The 18,347-nt window shown below is 46.2% G+C and overlaps 2 long non-coding RNA genes across 3 annotated transcripts; one reads left to right on the forward strand and one right to left on the reverse strand.

Moving 5' to 3' along the window:
• Nucleotides 1-1,342: 1,342 nt before the first annotated feature.
• Nucleotides 1,343-5,397, reverse strand: LOC140631289 (uncharacterized). 2 transcript variants are annotated; one of them, XR_012028936.1, is made up of 4 exons: nucleotides 5,276-5,397; nucleotides 3,230-4,228; nucleotides 1,991-2,125; nucleotides 1,343-1,877 (listed from the first exon to the last, which is right to left on the reverse strand). It is a non-coding gene; the product is annotated as an uncharacterized lncRNA (long non-coding RNA). The 2 variants fall into 2 exon arrangements; XR_012028935.1 differs by having other exon boundaries at nucleotides 1,343-2,125.
• An 86-nt stretch (nucleotides 5,398-5,483) lies between these two features.
• On the forward strand, nucleotides 5,484-16,877 carry LOC140625740 (uncharacterized). Its single transcript, XR_012025069.1, has 4 exons — nucleotides 5,484-5,673; nucleotides 6,141-6,264; nucleotides 7,355-7,847; nucleotides 14,086-16,877. It is a non-coding gene; the product is annotated as an uncharacterized lncRNA (long non-coding RNA).
• The last annotated feature ends 1,470 nt before the right edge of the window (nucleotides 16,878-18,347 follow it).

Here is an 18,347-nt window from a genome sequence, read left to right on the forward strand (position 1 = left end):
TGCCCCCACGAATGACCCCGGACAGCAAGTCAGTATTGGAGAAGCAGGACAGAGCTGGACGCAGCACTTTCCTATTTCAATCGATGTCACAGAGATGCAGGATGAACCAGCGTGGTTCTTGGCCCCGGCTGGCTCCCTCGGTTAAGCATCCGACTCTTGACCTCATCCCCGGTCCTGATCTCGGGGTCGTGAGTTCTAGCCCTGGGCTGGCCGTGGACAAGGCGTGGCTCCTGCTTAAACAAACCAGACCCACGGGGGGGGGGGGGGGGGGGGAGGGTCCGGCATCAGCTGAAGGAGCAGAACAGAGCCCGGAAGGACATGTGCTCTGATGCAAGGGATTTTTTTTTAACTTAATTTAACTTAAACCCAATTAGTTAACAGTGTAGTGTATTATACTTTCAGAGGTGGAATTCAGGGATTCACCAGTTGGAGAGAACAGCAGTGCTCGTGACATCCCGCGCCCTCCTTCAGGCCCGCCCCCCTCCCCTCCCCTCCCCTCCCCTCCCTCCAGCGACCCGCAGTGTGTTTCCTCGGATTAAGAGTCTCCTCTTCCTCCATCTCTGTTTTCATCTTGTCTTTCCTTCCCTTCACGGATGTTCATCTGCTTTGCGTCTTTAATCACACCTGTCAATGACGTCACACGGTCATTCTCTTTCCCGAGTGACTTATTTCACTTAACACGATCCCTCTAGCTCTGTCCGCGTCACTGCGAACGGCGAGATGTCCTTCTCTTCGACGCTGAGTGACACCGACCTCTCTCTCTCTCTGTCTCTGTCTCTCGCCACCACCCGTCTCCATCCCCTTTATCCACCCTCTGCCCGAGGGCACCGAGGCTCCGCCCGCAGTGTGGCCGCCGTGGACCCGGCTGCCGTGCACATCGGGGGCAGGTGCCCCGCGTCTCCCGCGTCTCCATCTCCCGGGAGCTCCGGGCCGCGCACCTGCCGGTCCGGGGCGGCTCCAGCGGGCACTCCCCGAGCAGCCTCCGCGCTGTCTCCAGGGCGGCCGCACCGGCCCGCGGCCCCGCCCGCAGCGCAGGAGGGTGCAGGGGGTTTTGCGGGACGGGGTGAGTTTGGTCCACATGTCACGTCGTCCCTGGGCTCCAGGTCCCCGTCCGCCCGTGTCCCGGGGAAGCCGGGGTTGGGCTCCGCGTCGGGGAGACGTTTCTGCCGCTCACAGGCCCCGGCCGGAGCCTGGACGGAGGCGGGGGCGGCCCTGGGCGCGGGGACGCCGCCTCCCGCTCGGCCTCCTGCAGCGCCTGCGCGTCCCGCAGGGGGCGCCCGAGCCCAGGCCCCGCCGGGGGCGCGTGCGCAGTAGCCTCGTCCGCCTGCTGACGGGAGCCTGGGTGCGCGGGGAGGCTCGGGAGGCCGCGGGGCCGCGTCCACGCCGACAGGGGAGAGACAGCTGCTCCACAGGAAGATGCCCAGCAGCCCTTGCGACAGGGCCAGGGAGCAGAGAAGTCTAGGCCATGTTTTCTGCCGGGATTGCCCACAGTAGCCCCATGAGGTTATCCTCTTCCACAGCCCTTCTCAGAGGAGGAAAAGGAAGCTCAGGGAGGTGCAGTGACATTCCCGAAACATGCAGGCAGTAGAGGCGAGCCTCGGGCCCTGTGCTGTGGATATGGTGGTCACTCTCCTGTGGAGCTGCTGGCCCAGGACCCTTTGGGCTGTGCTGAACACCTGGTAGACACGGAAAACGACTGCGTTTTCTGAGAGGCTCCTCTCCTGGAAGGATCGCAGCAGGACTGTACAAATGAATCCATTCTGCCTTCCCGGAGCGTCCGCATGGTCCAGGCCTCACCCGGGGTCAGGGTGGATGATTCCTTTCCACACCAGAGACACAAGGAGGGGCACTGTAGTCAGCTTCCAAACCACGGGCCACTGGGAAGAACAGGGACTGGCGCTCAGCCCAGAGACACGCATCACCTCGGGAAGTTTTGCAGGACAAAGGACTTCAGGGCCCACACAGAAAAAGGTTCTAGGCTTCAAAATACCATTGGTTGGTTGGGACGCAGGGCAGAGCATTGGCAACTTCAACACATTCCAGTAGCTGAGCAACACCCGCATTTCTCTCAACTCATATCTTTTAGGAAGACCAGTATTCCATGGAGTCACCCGTAATCATCCAACTGCAGATAGAAGACAGAGGGTTAACACCTCAAATCCTGCCAAGATCCCACATATTGGGCCAGAGAAGAGACCAAAGCATGGCCTGCATGGCATTTCCCCTAAGCTGATGTACCTTGGTCTGTTCCTGACCTAGGGAGGAAGGATCAGGGGAGAGCACCTTCTTCGGCAGGCCCCAGGGGAGCCAGTTGTTTCTAGTCTGGGCTCTTGGCTTGCCCTGATCATCTGTGGGTCCCGACTTTCACCATGAATGGGACTTGTTCTCAGCCCAGACCGGCCATGCTTGTAGTCGGTGGCCTGATGCACCTATGCTTCTCGGGGGGAGATGGAGTAATTGAACCCTTGGAGAAACTCATCCAAGATTTCCTGTGTGGATCTCTACACAAAAGACAGAGCCAGCTACTTGGGTGAGGAGGCATCAGAGGGCTTCCACCCAAACTGGGCTTCCAGGTAATGGCAGATCAAGCAACTTAAACAGTCTGTGGGGACACACTAGGTGCTCCTTGCAGCACAGGAGACATGGCAAGAGAATGGCATCATGTCAAGTGCCATGGGCCTTGAATGGCTGAAGCACTGTAGCAGACGGCCCCATTGATGGAGTACTATGAGGACCTCTAAGGACATAGCTCATGACCCGTTGGGCCTACAAAGATCTGATGTGTTCTGGCACATGACACCTTAGAGATAAACATAGAAAATGGCTTCATCCCACCCTTCCTTTTGTCTTAAATCCCCCTCTTTAGTGTGATCCTTTGTGAGGCCTGAAGACATTGTACAACGACAGTGGAGCTGCGTTCTACACAGGATACCTGGGGCGTGTGGGTGAAATAAGGAAAATGGTAGTGAAACGCAAAGACACTCATTGCTGTCAGTGAAAAAAACACACCACCCCCACTCCTCAAAAGCATGAAATCCTGCACCATTCCAACCTAGGGGAACAGTGTCATCACCTCAGACGTAGCCGGAGGTTGGGAGTGGAGGTTCAGGTCTCTCTGCGTTTGGGCCTGTGCGGCACTCGTGTGGAAACACTACAGGAGGGCTCCAGGTTTCTCTCCATATTTGTGTGGAGGCCATCTCTCTGTGGAGAACCCTCTTCCCATTCTCACCTCAGAACAGCACTGCTCTTTGTTTGCCTGGTGCACTTGATCACTGTCTAGGTAGTTAGAAGAGTTGAAGCCACAGAACATCTCCTCCGGGATCTCCTGGCAGCAGCTTTGCAAATACAGTGCCCCGTATGTACAGGGCCAAGAGACATTAAGGTACTCCCTCCACAACACAAACCACCCCACTCCTGATGGCCTGATGCAACTTTGGCCTGTGGCACCCTGGGTGCACAGAGCACGAGGAAAGCAGGCCGTTTTCCTGTTTGCAAAAGACTTCTGGGATTCCATCTAACTGGCCCTGCTCCTTATCCTTCATGTGGCCAGAGCATAGGTCACTGGGGAAGGCAAAGCAGCCCATGGTCCACTCAGTAGAGGGAAAGTGCTGGTTGGGATTCCTTTCTCCAAGAATAGAGATAAAGCGCCTAGGATTGCACACACATTTCTAAGCACTAAGGTCATTGAAAGAATACAGTAGATACACTGTCTCGGTCTCAAGTGTAATCAGAGTGTCAGACAGTCGATCACTCCACCTAACGTAGGCACGCATGTCCACAGTTGGTTAGATGGGACATCTTCATGGCCGCCACATGGGATGAATGGGTCTACCCACATTTCGACCACTCAGATGGATGATAAGATCAAGGAAGGGCACTGGGTGGCTCAGTCAGTGAGGCCCCTGCTTTCAGGTCAGGCCATGATCCCAGGGACCTGGCTTTGAGACCTCCATTGGGCTCCCTGCTCAGTGGGGAGCCTGCTTCGCCCTCTCCCGCTGCAGCTCACCCTGCTTGTTCTCTTTGTCTCTCTCCAAGAATTTAAAAAACTTCCTTAAAAGTGTTTGTGAAATGCCAAGTAAACTTGAGGTTGGTCTTTGGAGCCAGGAGAACTTTGATGCCTTCACAGAGCAGGTTGGGAGACTACAGGGGTTGTCGCTGGGGAGTGACTGTCATCCCAGGATCACATAGATCTCTTGATTTCCAATGGGAGAGCTTCATGTCGGGGTGTCTTTTGAAGAGACCAATGAGTCAAAGGGAGCGGCATGTGGGGTCCTTAACCTGGACTCGAGCCCTGACCCTAAACAAAGCTTATCCCGAAGCCGAAACCTAACGCTAACCCTAACCCAAACCCGAACCCTAACCCTAAACCTAACCCTAACTCTAACCCGAATCCTAACCCAAATCCTAACCCAAAATGGAACACGATCCCTCACCCTACCATAACTTTCCCAAACCTGAACCTGAACCCAAAACTGAACCCTAACCCTAACCCTACCCCTAAACCATAACCCTAATCCGTAAGCTTAACAGTAACCCTTACACTTACACTAACCCTAACCCTAACCCTAACCATAACCATAACCCTAACACTAACCCTAAAGCTACACCATAAATCTAACCCTAACCCCAGCCTAACACTAACATTAAGCACAGTTCCATTTGGAACTTAGGTGTGACATGCCATTGTGTTGGATGTATCGTGTTGGTCAAAACCCATCACGAAACACCTCGCGGTGACACAGGGATATTTATGCCACAAGTCCTTATCACTGGGAGCCATTGTGAAGGCTGCGACCCCCAGAGCCCAGAAGGAGGCCCCTCGGTCTCATTCAAAATAGAACAGGACACAATTGGACAGTTTGACTACAGAAGATGACCATGGCTGCATCTTCTAGCATTCCCACCCCATCATGCTGCCCCCACTGAAATGAGGCCGGGGGTAAAGTGAGCATTGTGATATTACGTTGCTGGTATGCAGGCCACATTCAAGTGGTATCCCATGCCACATCTCACCCCTTTATGTCAAAGCACCATCCTTAAAATTGCGTCTCAGATACACAGGGCACCAGCTCACATGCGTTAGAAATATCATCCATAGACCCCTAATGATGTCCCTAGGAAGGAGATTCTGCCTCTTCTATCACCATGCAGGGTGGGAATCTGGGGACTATGTGAGAGACACGGTGGGTTAGATAGGTCACAGATCTGGGAAAGCAAGCACAGAAAGAAAGGTCTGAAATCAGCTCCGTCTCCAGAAAAGTAGGACCTTCCTTACATTTTCAGAGAGTTGTGGCTATGGCACTTTTGGCTCCCGATGTACAGTTAAGGAGATGGCACGGGGTAAGCAGTCATCTGCCAAGAAGGGGCTCTGGATGGGTCTGACTGAAGGGAGGGGCCCAAAGGCTGGAATCTTGAAAAAGTGACGTCACTTCCTTGGGGACAAGCGTGGAACGGATTTAGAACTCTGGTAACCAGGAAGCTGAGTTGAACAATGTCTGTCTTTCCAGCTCACTTAACTGGAGCCTGTCAAGAGAACAAGATGTTCTGTTGCTGTTGCCCTACTTTCAGTGATTCTGGGTTTAGAGAGTCTAGACAGAGATGTTCATGTCGCTAAGGACGTCAGCTCGGCCCTCTTCGCCAAAGCTTCTGGTTATGTGCCGGAGACCTCAACAGGTACCACAGGGCACCTGGGGGAAGCCACTGGAGAGCAGCCCACACTGTAATCTCAGCAGAGGAGGCTTGCACCACTTTCACCCTCATTGGGTGTGTGTCCGTTTGTGTATGTGTAAGAGGGTGTGTTAGTGTGAGACTGTGTGTGTGTGTGTGGAGAGGGGACAGAGGAGAGGAACATGCCCTTCCTGGGTAGAAACCAGCTGCCACGGTTTGGAAGCCTGACACATCTTTGGTGTTCAGACGCCAGGTCATAGCAGGCAAGATGAGAAGGTGAGTGTTGAGGGCCAAGCTCAACTTCAAGTATGTAAGTCATGAGCACAAGAGTCTCTTTCATCCGGCTTCTCCTTGCCAGATGGCCCTTCGGCTGCCCCTGTGATGTGAAGTGAAGAACACGATTTCTAAAGGGGTTGTCCCCTTGTTGTGTTGTGGAGGGAGTACCCTAAAGTCTCTTGGCCCTGTACATACAGGGCACTGTATTTGCAGAGCTGCACCCAGGAGAACTTGGAGGAGATGTTTTGTGGCTTCAACTCTTCTAACTCCCTAGACAATGATAGGGTGCACCAGGCAAACAAGGAGCAGTGCTGTTCTGAGGTGAGAATGGGAAGAGGGTTCTCCACAGAGAGATGGCCTCCACACAAACATGGAGAGAAACCTGGGGCCCTCCTGTAGTGTTTCCACACGAGTGCCGCACAGGCCCAAACGCAAAGAGACCTGAACAGTGTCTGAGGTGATAAGACACTGTTCCCCTAGGTTGGAATGGTGCAGAATAGATTTCATGCTTTTGAGGAGTGGGGGTGGTGTGTTTTTTTCACTGAGAGCAATGAGTGTCTTTGCGTTTCACTACCATTTTCCTTATTTCACCCACGCACCCCAGGTATCCTGTGTAGAACACAGCTCCACTGTCTTTGCACAACATCTGCAGGCCTCACAAAAGATCACACTAATGAGGGTGATTTAAGACAAAAGGAAGGGTGGGATGAAGCCATTTTCTATGTTTATCTCTAAGGTGTCATGTGGCAGAACACATCAGATCATTGTAGGCCCAACGGGTCATGAGCTATGTCCTTAGAGGTCCTCTTAGTACTCCATCAATGGGGCCGTCTGCTACAGTGCTTCAGCCATTCAAGGCCCATGGCACTTGACATGATGCCATTCTCTTGCCATGTCTCCTGTGCTGCATGGAGCACCTTGTGTGTCCCCACAGACTGTTTAAGTTGCTTGATCTGCCATTACCTGGAAGCCCAGTTTGGGTGGAAGCCCTCTGATGCCTCCTCACCCAAGTAGCTGGCTCTGTCTTTTGTGTAGAGATCTACACAGGAAATCTTGGATGAGTTTCTCCAAGGGTTCAATTACTCCATCTCCCCCCGAGAAGCATAGGTGCATCAGGCCACCGACTACAAGCATGGCCGGTCTGGGCTGAGAACAAGTCCCATTCATGGTGAAAGTCGGGACCCACAGATGATCAGGGCAAGCCAAGAGCCCAGACTAGAAACAACTGGCTCCCCTGGGGCCTGCCGAAGAAGGTGCTCTCCCCTGATCCTTCCTCCCTAGGTCAGGAACAGACCAAGGTACATCAGCTTAGGGGAAATGCCATGCAGGCCATGCTTTGGTCTCTTCTCTGGCCCAATATGTGGGATCTTGGCAGGATTTGAGGTGTTAACCCTCTGTCTTCTATCTGCAGTTGGATGATTACGGGTGACTCCATGGAATACTGGTCTTCCTAAAAGATATGAGTTGAGAGAAATGCGGGTGTTGCTCAGCTACTGGAATGTGTTGAAGTTGCCAATGCTCTGCCCTGCGTCCCAACCAACCAATGGTATTTTGAAGCCTAGAACCTTTTTCTGTGTGGGCCCTGAAGTCCTTTGTCCTGCAAAACTTCCCGAGGTGATGCGTGTCTCTGGGCTGAGCGCCAGTCCCTGTTCTTCCCAGTGGCCCGTGGTTTGGAAGCTGACTACAGTGCCCCTCCTTGTGTCTCTGGTGTGGAAAGGAATCATCCACCCTGACCCCGGGTGAGGCCTGGATCAGGCGGACGCTCCGGGAAGGCAGAATGGATACTTTTGTACAGTCCTGCTGCGATCCTTCCAAGAGAGGAGCCTCTCAGAATATGCAGTCGTTTTCTGTGTCTACCAGGTGTTCAGCACAGCCCAAAGGGTCCTGGGCCAGCAGCTCCACAGGTGAGTGACCACCATATACACAGCACAGGGCCCGAGGCTCGTGAAGAGGGAGAGTTTGACTTCTTTGCCCATTTGAATGCCTTTTATGTCTTTTTGTTGTCTGATTGCTGAGGCTGGGACTTCTAGTACTATATTGAGTAGCAGTGGTGAGATTGGACATCCCTGTCTTGTTCCTGATCTTAGGGGAAAGGCTCCCGGTGCTTCCCCATTGATAATATTGGCTGTGGGCTTTTCATAGATCGCTTTTAACATGTTGAGGAAAGTTCTGTCTATTCTTACACTCTGCAGAGTTTTGATCAGAAATGCATGCTGTATTTTGTCAAATGCTTTCTCTGCATCTAATGAGAGGATCATATTTTCTTGTTTTTTTCTCTTCTTGATATTATCAATCACATTAATTGCTTTATGAGTGTTGAACCAGCCTTGCATCCTGTGGATAAATCCTACTTGATCATGGTGAACAATCTTCTTAAGGTATTGTTGGATTCTATTGGCTAGTATCTTGTTGAGAATTTTTGCATCCATGTTTATCAGGGATATTGGTCTATATTCTCCTTTTTGGTGGGGTCTTTGGTTTTGGAATTAAGGTGATGCTGGCCTCATAGAACGAATTTGGAAGGACTCCATCTCTTTCTATCTTTCCAAACAGCTTTAGTAGAAGAGGTATGGTTTCTTCTTTAAATGTTTGATAGAATTCCCATGGGAAGCCATCTGGCCCTGGAGTTTTAAGTCTTGGGAGGTTTTGGATGACTGCTTCAATTTCCTCCCTGGTTATTGGCCTGTTAAGGTTTTCTATGTCTTCCTGTTCCAGTTTTGGTAGTTTGTGGCTTTCCAGGAATGCGTCCATTTCTTCTAGATTGCCTAATTTATTGGTTCATAATATGTTTTTAAAATCGTTTGTATTTCCTTGGTGTTGGTAGTGATCTCTCCTTTCTCATTCATGATTTTATTATTTGAGTCTTCTCTCTCTTCTTTTTAATAAGGCTGGCTAATGGTTTATCTTTTTTTTTTAATCTTATTAATTCTATCAAAGAACCAACTCCCTGGTTTTGTTGATCTGTTCCACAGTTCTGCTCTCTATTTCATTGAATTCTGCTCAAATCTTATTAACTCTCTGATTCTGCTGGGCGTAGGATCTATTTGCTGTTTTTTTCTCTAGCTCCTTTAGGTGTAAGGTTAGCTTTTGTATTTGAGTTCTTTCCAATTTTTGGATGGATGTTTGTATTGCGATGTATTTCCCCCTCAGGACTGTATCACAAAGATTTTGAATGGTTGTATCTTCATTCTCATTAGTTTTCATGAAACTTTTTAATTCTTCCTTAATTTCCTGGTTGACCCTTTCATCTTTTAGCAGGATGGTCCTTAACCTCCATGTGTTTGAAGTCCTTCCAAACTTCTTGTTGTGATTTAGTTCTAATTTCAAGGCATTATGGTCTGAGAATACACAGGGGACGGTCCCAATATTTTGGTATCGGTTCAGACCCGATTTGTGACCCAGTATGTGGTCTATTCTGGAGGCTGTTCCATATGCACTTGAGAAGAATGTGTATTCAGTTGAGTTTGGATGTAAAGTTCCATAGATATCTGTGAAATCCATCTGGTCCAGTGTATCATTTAAAGCTCTCTTTTCTTTGGAGATGTTGGTTTAGAAGACCTATCAAGTGTAGAAAGCGCTAGATTGAAGTCACCAAGTATAAGTATATTATTATCTAAGTATGTCTTAATTTTGGTTATTAATTGATATATTTGGCAGCTCCCACATTCTGGGCATATATATTGATGATTGTTAAGTCCTCTTGTTGGATTGATCCTTTAAGTATGAGATAGTGTCCCTCTTCATCTCTCACTACAGTCATCGGGTAAATTTTAGTTTATCTGATATTAGGATGGCTACCCCTGCTTTCTTTGGAGGACCATTTGAATGGTAAATGGTTCTCCAACCTTTTTTTTTTTTTTTTCAGGCTGTAGGTGTCCTCTCTAAAATGAGTCTCTTGTAGACAGCAAATAGATGGGTCCTGCTTTCTTATCCAGTCTGACACCCTGCGCCTTTTGATGGGGTCATTAAGCCCATTCACATTCAGAGTTACTATTGAAAGATATGAGTTTAGGGTCATCGTGATACCAATTCAGTCCCTGTTTATGTGGATTGTTCCACTGGACTTCTTCTTAAAGGGGAATTTTAAGAGTCCCCCTTAAAATTTCTTGCAGAGCTGGTTTGGAGGTCACATATTCTTTCAGTTCCTGCCTATCTTGGAAGCTCTTTATCTCTCCTTCTATTCTGAATGAAAGCCTTGCTGGATAAAGTATTCTTGGCTGCATGTTCTTCTCATTTAGGACCCTGAATATATCCTGCCAGCCCTTTCTGGCCTGCCAGGTCTCTGTGGAGAGGTCTGCTGTTAATCTAATATTTCTCCCTATAAAATTTAGAGATTTCTTGTCTCTTGCTGCTTTAATGACCTCTTTATCTTTGGAATTTGCAAGCTTACCTATTAAATGCAGAGGATTTGAGCGGTTTTTATTGATTTTAGGGGAGGGGGAATCTCTCTATTTCCTGGATATGAATGCCTGTTTCCCTTCCCATGTTAGGAAAGTTTTCAGCTATGATTTGTTCAAATACATATTCTGGCCCTCTGTCTCTTTCGGCGCCCTCAGGAACCCCAATTAAACGTAGATTTTTCTTCCTCAGGCTGTCATTTATTTCCCTTAATCTATCCTCATGATTTTTTAATTGTCTCTCTTTTCCTCTGTTTCCCTCTTTGCCATCAACTTGTCTTCTACGTCACTCACTCGTTCTTCCACCTCGTTAACCCTCGCGGTTAGCACTTCTAGTTTGGATTGCATCTCATTCAATTGATTTTTAATTTCTGCCTGATTAGATCTAAATTCTGCAGTCATGAAGTCTCTTGAGTCCTTTATGCTTTCTTCTAGAGCCAGCAGTAACTTTATAATAGTGCTTCTGAATTGGCTTTCTGACATTGAATTGTAATCCAAATTTTGTTACTCTGTGGGAGTGATGACTGTTTCTGGTTCTTTCTTTTGAGGTGAAGTTTTCCTTCTAGTCATTTTGCTCAGTGCAGAGTGGTGAAAAACAAGTTGTATTGGGAAAAGCAGAAAAAGAAGAGAAAGAAGAAAAGAAAAAGAAAAAAGAGAAGGAAAGAAAAAGGGGGAAGCAAACAGAAAACAAAAAACAAGGGGGAGTGACCTCTGATTTTGTATACTGTAAATCCCTCGACTTCCCCTTGAACTTTCTAGTGCCGCTTGGTCAATAACTTGCTTTTCCCTTGACCTTCTAGCTGATCTTCTGGGGGAGGAGCCTGCTCTGCTGATTCTTAGGTGTTAGCACTTTGGGGAGCTGGTTAGCCTCCTGCCTTGTGCAGGTCTCAGTGAAAGTTGTTTAACCTGTTTATCCCGTGAGGCCACTGTGAAGCTCAGTGGGAGTTGTTTATCCTGTGAGGCCCCAGGAGGTAAAACAACAGTAGCAGCGACCAGCTCTCCTGCCCTGGAGTCACCTCCTGCAGGAACTATGGAGCTCTCAGTCCACAGGGGCCTAGGTGCTCCGGGGGCGGGCCGCTGATCTGTTCAGCTCGGGGCAGAAGCATCCTTGCTGTCCTGTGCCCTCCCGGCCTCTGCCTGTCCTGGAGGGGTTCGCTGGATCTTGGGCTGTGTCCCCAGTGCCCTGTGCTCCCGGACCTGTGCTGTTGGAATCGCGGTCCCAGCTGCACAGCTCCCTCTGCCCAGAGCCTCTGCCCGAGCTGCCCCCGAGCTGCCCCCGGGTCCAGCCGTGCAGGCGCTGCAGCCCTTCAGGGAGCTCGGCGCACTCTCCCCGGGGCGCAGGTGTCTGTTACTGTCCCAGGGAGCCTGAGGGCATCCCCACCCTCCTGGCATCCTGCTCCAACTCCCTGCGAGCACCTTTCCATCCAAGAGGATTGTTGAAGCTCCTGCTTCTCCGGGCCGGGGCTTTCCTGTACTAGGTGCACTGGCTGAGGCCTTAGCCTGGCTCCTCGCAGGGCCCCTCCCCTTTGGATGCCTTTTGTTTCTTTATTTCTTTTTTCCTGTCTTCCTACCTTGATAGAAGCGTGAACTCTTCTCACTGTAGCATTCCAGCTGTTCTCTCTTTAAATCTCAGGCTGAATTCGTAGGTTCTCAGGATGATTTGAAGGTTATCTAGGTAATTTGGTGGGGACAGGTGACTTGGGGACCCTACTCTTCTGCCATCTTTCCCCACCTCTATAATGTCTTCCTGACCTTTCTTTTGGGGCAAATTCCTCCATTGTGTCAACTTGGCTAAGTTTTTATCTTTTGTATGTTATTAAGGGTTGTTCTGTTTCTTGCACCTCGGAGTAGTAGTAAATTTTTAAAAAGTCATACAGTGTCCAGGGCCTGGAACATAAGAAAGTGTTTTTGGTGTATGCTGTGTGAATTCTGCTGTTGGGTTTTGACAGCTCTTTCCCACACATCCATCCTCTGTAGAGTTCCTCCTTCGTGGCAGTGTGGAGTTTTGGGGCCTTTATTGAGGTGTGGTTTGATTTGTTTGTTAACAAATGCCTGGAATAAAAGGAAAGAAATAAAAAGAAAAAAAGGAAGTGGGTGGGAGAAGCCTACTCCAAAAAGAAAGGAAAGGGAACCAACACAACACAAAAACAATAAAAAAACTATAGTCTGATTTCAAAGAAAAAGAAAAAAAAAGATTTCTTAGTCAAAAAATAAAAATAATAAAAGAGAAGAGAGAAAAGGAAATGTAAAAACAAACAAACAGAAAACTGTAAGCCCAATTCCAAAGGAAAAAGAATAAAAAGAGTAAGACAAATGAAAAAAAAAATGCCACCAGGTGCTATTTCTTCCAGAACTGAAGGGGATACTATGGGGCACTGTATTCTCAGTAAACTTGTTTCAGGTAGAGTTCTGTCTGTGTGCTCTTCTGGGGGAAAGGATAGCTGAGTTGGTTATGAGTCACCTGTCCCAGTAAAGAAAAACAGTTGCTTAGCACCAAGGTGCAGGATTTGATGTCAATGGCTTCCACCCCTATTGGGGGCCACTGTGTCGCCCTCTGATGTCCAGCAGTGTTTTCAGCCTGGGTAAAATGGTGACACCCCCTCTGTTCAGGAAGCCCTCACGGAAGCCAGGGCCATCAGGGAGCCAGTGCCAGGTATCTTGCATTTATGTCTGGTGAGGCTGGGATTCAAAGCTCCAATTCATAAAGGAGCCACCACCACTTGGATGTGCTTCCTCCTCTGCATTAGAGGCTCCATGCACTCTGACTATGTTCTTTGTCACAGAAAACCAGTCTTCTGTCCTTGAAGTGGGCATGTTCTATGCTGTGGCACCTCAAATAGCAGTAACCAGGTTATCCCCTCTCTGCACAGGACTCTGTCCCTTGCAGATTAAAGGGACAGATGCCTACAGTGTCTTTTGTCCTTGGAGACAGTATATATCCTCTTCCCTATGTAATCCAGAAAAGGGAACAATCTCTCCCAGTGTGACCCTTGAGAACCCTACACCACTTTGTGCCTGCTCCCCATCCAAAATCTTCACCTTCTCACCAGGAGCACTCACTACAGCTCCATTCTGGGGAAAGTATCACACTTCCCAAAGGTCAGAGTTTGAGCTATGATCACTGTAAAAAACCTGTGCCACTCAGCTCCCCAACTCCCCAGTCTGTGGTACAATAGGTTTTCTTTTTTTGTGAACCCTACATCTCCTCTCTCAACCTCTCTTTCTCTTAACTTTCCCTATGCAAAGGGTTCCCTCCCCTGTGCAGCAAGGCAGCTCTCTCTCCTAACTCACTTCCACACACCTCCACCTGCCACATTGTCTCCCTCCAACCATGGAAACCCTTCTTCCAATACTCAGATCCATTTCCTGGGTATTTCAAGTGATCCATACAGCTGTGTTCCAGGGATGAGGAAAGCCCAGGTCCCCCTCCTTCTCTGCCATCCTAGCTCCAACCCACCCCAGGTGTTTTTCAAACTGCTGCTTCTCTGCAGGGCTGATTGTTGTGCTTTTTTTAAGGACAGGGGTTCAGCTATCTATTGCCCTCCAGGTCCACCAATGAGCCACTGATTTTTAAAATTCCAGGCTTTGAGTCCCTCTGTTTGTAAGAAATCATGAAATTCAGCCTCTCTGGTTTTCTGACATCTTTTTTTTAAATTAAAAAAAATCCTAGAGAAAGCTTTTGTTTTGTTTTTCTTGCACTCATTTTCTTTTTTTTTTTAAGATTTTATTTATTTATTCATGATAGCCACACAGAGAGAGACAGAGAGGCAGAGACACAGGCAGAGGGAGAAGCAGGCTCCATGCAGGGAGCCCGACGTGGGATTCGATCCCGGGTCTCCAGGATCGCGCCCCGGGCCAAAGGCAGGCGCCAAACCGCTGTGCCACCCAGGGATCCCTGCACTCATTTTCAATCAAGGAGGCAAGTGTCCACATTTATCTTTCTTTTGTGAAGATTTATATTTCTTATTCGAGTTTTGAGAGAGATGGTTTTTCCTGGTTCAGGCTCAATATATCTACAAGCAACACAAATTATCCACTGTGTATGAACACTGAACTGCTTTGTTACTTAATTGTATAAAGTCCAGAAAAATCCAAAACATGGGCCGACACTTCCACTTACCTATGATGATCTGTTTCAGAATTTGTTCACTCTTTTTACCTTTGTAGACATTGTAGATTTTACTTACTTTTCCACCAGTTCAACCACTCATCCTTTCATTTTCTTTTAAAATTTGTTTCAGAACTTTTAGAATTCTTTTACCAGGAAGATCTTTGAAGGATCTGAGTGCCATCTATTAGGAAATGAAGGCTCTTCTTTATGTTCTCAAGGCTTGATTTTTATTACTGTTTTTTTTTGTTTTGTTTTGTTTTGTTTTTTACTATAACTGTATATATTGCCATTTATTTTACTGGACAATATATTAAATTTCTGTGGATACTGTAACAAATTATGACAAAATAAATGGCCAAAACAAATGAAAACTAATTCTTTCACAATTTTGGAATCCTAAAATCTGAAATCAGTTTCACTGGGCCAAAATCAAAGTGCTGGCAGAGCTAGGCCTCCTCCAGAGGCACTAGGGGAGGCTCCATTCCTTACCTCGACCTACTTCTGGAGGCTGCTGGCTTTCTTTGATTTGTGGTCTCATTACCCAATCTCTGCCTCTCTGTTTACATTGACTTCTCTTCTGTCTGTGTGAAATATCTCTCTCTCTTTTAATAAGGAAACTTGTAGTTATTTTTAAATGCTACATGGATAATCTAAGATAATCTCTTCATTTTAAGATCTTTAACTTTTTTATTTAAAGATTTTATTTATTTATTCATGAGAGACAGAGAGAGAGAGAGAGAGAGAGGCAGAGACACAGGCAGAGAGAGAAGCAGGCTTCATGCAGGAAGCCCGATGTGAGACTTGATCCCAGAACCCTGAGATTATGCCCTGAGCCAAAGGCAGACGCTCAACCACTGAGCCACCTAGGTATCCAAAATCTTTAACTTAATCATAGCCAACAAACTTGTTTTTGGAAATTGGGTAACATTTGCAGGTACCAGGGATTAGATCTCATTATTTTAGAGGACATCTATCAGTCTACCACTTTCAGCTACGTTATCATCACTATCTCCTTACCAGGGGGCAGATTTATTATTATCATTATTCTAGTTACTTATATTTCTGGGTATACTAAGATGGAGTTAATTAATTTGGTGGCTAATATCATGGACAGATGTAAAGTTTAAAGTTCTTATGATCATTTTTTTCAGAAGTCAGTTGTTTAAAAATAATATATCCTGATTCATAGCATCAAATTTATTTTATGTGATAAATCAAGTTTGTTTCTTTACTTTTATATTCTATATTGTGATAGTTATATTGACAAATTATACTATGTATTGACTACCACTAAGTGTATCACAGTACAAATATCATCTCATTAAAGCTAAAATAACCCCATAATAGAAAATTTCTCTTATCTACCTATAGCCAAGTAGGAAATAAGTGCTGGAATGATCAATTAACTTGACTATTACAGTATAGCTAAGTGGTTTGGAGCTGGGATTGAAAATGAAGATTTTCAGAGAATCTATTCATGGCAGTCATATTGATTCATATTCTCTTGTAAACTAAAAGCAAAAATGAATTAATGGGACTTCATCAAGTTAAGAAGCTTCTGCACAGCAAAAGAAACAGTCAACAAAACTAAAAGACAACCTACAGAATGGGAGAAGATACTTGCAAATGACCTATCAGATAAAGGGCTAGTATCCAAGATCTGTAAAGAACTTATTCAACTCAACAGCAAAGAAACAAACAACCCAATCATGAAATGGGCAAAAGACATGAAGAGAAATCTCACAGAGGAAGACATAGACATGGCCAACAAGCACATGAGAAAATGCTCCACATCACCTGCCATCAGGGAAATACAAATCAAAACCACAATGAGATCCCACCTCACACCAGTGAGAATGGGGAAAAATAACAAGACAGGAAGCAACAAATGTTGGAGAGGATGCGGAGAAAGAGGAACCCTCTTACACTGTTGGTGAGAATGTGAACTGGCGCAGCCGCTCTGAAAAACTGTGTGGAGGTTCCTCAAAGAGTAAAAAATAGATCTGACCTATGACCCAGCAATTGCACTGCTGGGGATTTACTCCAAAGATACAGATGCAATGAAACGCCGGGACACCTGCACCCTGATGTTTATAGCAGCAATGTCCACAATAGCCAAACTGTGGAAGGAGCCTCGGTGTCCATCGAAAGATGAATGCATAAAGAAAATGTGGTTTATGTATACAATGGAATATCCTCAGCCATCAGAAATGACAAATACCCACCATTTGTTTCGACGTGGATGCAACTGGAGGGTATTATGCTGAGTGAAATAAGTCAATCAGAGGAGGACAAACATTATATGGTCTCATTAATTTGAGGAATATAAAACATAGTGAAAGGGAATAAAAGGGAAAGGAGAAAAAAATAGTGGGAGATATCAGAAAGGGAGACAGAACATGAAAGACTCCTAACTCTGGGAAAAGAACTAGGGGTGGTGGAAGGGGAGGTGGGCGGGGGTGGGGGTGAGTGGGTGGCAGGCACTGAGGTGGGCACTTGACAGGATGAGCACTGGGTGTTATTCTGTATGTTGGCAAATTGAACACCAATAAAAAATAAATTTATTTTAAAAAAAAGATACGACAAATACCCACCATTTGCTTCGACATGGATGGAACTGGAGGGTATTGTGCTGAGTGAAGTAAGTCAGTCAGAGAAGGACAAACATTATATGGTCTCATTAATTTGGGGAATATAAAAAATAAAAAATAGTGAAAGGGAATAAAGGGGAAAGGAGAACAATGAGTAGGGAAATATCAGAAAGGGAGACAGAACATGAGAGACTCCTAACTCTGGGAAATGAAGAAGGGTTGATGGAAGGGGAGGTGGGCGGGGGGAGGGGGTGACTGAGTGATGGGCACTAAGGGGGGCACTTGGTGGGATGATCACTGGGTGTTATGCTATATGTTGGCAAATCAAATTCCAATAAAAAAAGAAAACAATGTATGTTGGTAAAATGAACACCAATAAAAAATAAATTTATTTAAAAAGTAAATAAATAAAAAGAAAACTAACAGCTATTTGTGGCTTTTATTTATTACAGTTTCACAAATTCTAAATAGATTATGTGAAATTTGACAAATGTATCACTATGGAAAAAGTCAGGAAGTTGTCACAAGATTAGAGGGAACTCCTTTCTAGGTGTATCTGTAGCTCATGAATTATAGAAAAAGAAGATAAAACCAAAACCAAAACCAAACCAAAACAAAACAAAACAAAAACCACACCAAACCAAATTAATATGTTAAGGACATAGTTTATTTCTTTTAATAAAAGAAATCAATATTGGAGTTTATCTGCAAATTTTATCTATATTTGCTAGATTATTGAGATAGAATTTAACTACAAAAAAGATCACCTTTTGGGGGGGATATATTTTGATGAACTCTGAAAAATATATAGTCATGCAACCACCACTGCAATCAAGATATAAAATATATCCATTGTAAAATGTTTTCTCATGACACTTTTATGGTAATTCACTTCTATTAGCCTCTAAAACTTTGATTAGATTTCTACCCTTATAGTTCAGTGTTTCTCTGAATTATAGAAATAGAATCATAGAGTATATAGATATTGCATTTGGCTTCTTTCACTTAGCACAATATTTCTAAGATTCAATCATTTTTAAAAATTGTTTTATTTATTCATGAGAGACAAAGACAGAGAGAAAGAGAGAGGGAGAGGGAGAGAGAGAGGCAGAGACACAGGCAGAGGGAGAAGCAGGCCCAATGCAAGGGGCCCGATGTGGGACTCGATCCCAGGACTCCAGGATCATGCCCCGGATTGAAGGCAGGGGCTAAATTGCTGAGCCACCCATGGATCCCCTCAATCATTTTTTTTATATCTAATTCATTGCATTATATACATATGCCGTAATTTGTTAAACTATTTAC

Source organism: Canis lupus, chromosome 3, assembly GCF_048164855.1.
Source record: "Canis lupus baileyi chromosome 3, mCanLup2.hap1, whole genome shotgun sequence".
Classification (NCBI taxonomy): domain Eukaryota; kingdom Metazoa; phylum Chordata; class Mammalia; order Carnivora; family Canidae; genus Canis; species Canis lupus.